The sequence below is a fragment of the Octopus bimaculoides genome, chromosome 1, assembly GCF_001194135.2.
Source record: "Octopus bimaculoides isolate UCB-OBI-ISO-001 chromosome 1, ASM119413v2, whole genome shotgun sequence".
Taxonomy (NCBI): domain Eukaryota; kingdom Metazoa; phylum Mollusca; class Cephalopoda; order Octopoda; family Octopodidae; genus Octopus; species Octopus bimaculoides.
Window position 1 is genome coordinate 94,088,863 of NC_068981.1, and position 1,401 is coordinate 94,090,263.

The 1,401-nt window shown below is 28.6% G+C and overlaps 1 protein-coding gene across 4 annotated transcripts in view; it reads right to left on the reverse strand.

Annotated features, from left to right (window-relative positions):
* Positions 1-1,401, reverse strand: part of LOC106875284 (F-box/WD repeat-containing protein 5) — a 37,928-nt gene that overhangs the window by 29,091 nt on the left and 7,436 nt on the right. Inside the window, exon 1 of one of the 4 annotated variants that reach the window (XM_052968257.1) lies at positions 640-787. The exons of 2 other annotated variants lie outside the window; for them this stretch is intronic. The gene's annotated coding sequence lies outside the window, so the exon portion shown is untranslated. Of the gene's footprint in view, positions 1-639; positions 788-1,401 lie in introns of those variants that run through there. One more of the 4 variants, XM_014923369.2, reaches the window with a different exon arrangement.

Sequence of the window (1,401 nt, forward strand, 5' to 3'; positions counted from 1 at the left end):
GTATGTATGTATGTATGTATGTATGTGTGTGTATGTATGTGTGTGTGTATATAATATTATTTAATAAAACATTTATTTACACGATTGTGCAAGCATGAATAGTTTTTGTCTAGATACAAAGTTGTGTTTATATATTTTGATAACCAACTGAACATCGATTATGCTTGTTTTAAATAATTACGGACATATAATAAGTGGATCCACAGTGAATATTTGTGCTTCTAAATAACTCTTTTCTTTTTAGTTAAATGATTTATTAATTTATTATTAAAATAAAATTCTAAAAAGAGAGAAAAAAATTTTAGTATAAATATCTTTCATAATCCGTGTTATCATTCCAAGACAAATTTGAGCTACTATAATTATAAACTATAATTAATATTCTAACACCGACAATTTTGGAAATTAACTAAGACTGTATTTCGCGAAATGTGAATGCTTTATATTTTAGTATTTTGAAATAAATATAGAAATATGTGAAACCAGTGGTTGCGAGGGACTTTTTAGAAAGAATGACCAAAATGTTTTTAATTTTTACTCGTCTAGTAAGTTGCTAAATGATATTTCAGGCACTGACGTGGAAAGTTATTCGATTAATCAGAATTTCAACATGTAAAACAATCATATTATAAAGCTTACCAGGTCAGAAAAAGAGTCATAAATACAACAGAACTTCCATTGCCTGACTATCTGTATCCTACCATAAGTCGTGCCGCCATGTTTCTAACGAGAACTCTGGGAATATTTGCACCCGAAGACAACACAGCTGTTTACTAAGGAATGAGAGGAATATAAACAAATGCGAACATAAGTTATTCTCTTATTCTGTTGTTCAGCTGACACCTAATTTAGTAAAACCAAAATACACGGGTAAACATTGAGAGTTGAAGAGTAACAAAAATGAAATTTTAGATAGGTTCACAATAAAATACTTATAGCGATTGCCATACGAAATCTAATATATTCATGCATAAGTATTTATAATTACATCTTCGAGTAATTAAAAATACTGATACTTCAAGTATTTTTGTTGTAGTTTAGCATTTGTTTTTCATGCGGATGGCGTCTCTGAGTAATTAGCCTAAGTAAGTTATTTTATTTATAATGATGAATATGCTAAATTAATTTGTAATGAATTATTCGCCCTAAACGACACAAACAGTACTTGTAAAAAATCAGTTATTTACTTTTATATATATTTATAATTTCTGAAGTTGTATGAAGTTGTGAAGTTGTCAGTAATTGGAATTTGGGTCCCATAAATTAAATGATATACTGAGGCAACCACACACACACACATACACACGTATGTGTATGCATATTTATGTGTGCCCAGCAAATACATGTCTATCTCTCTCTCTCTCTCTCTCTCTCTATATATATATATATATATATATATAT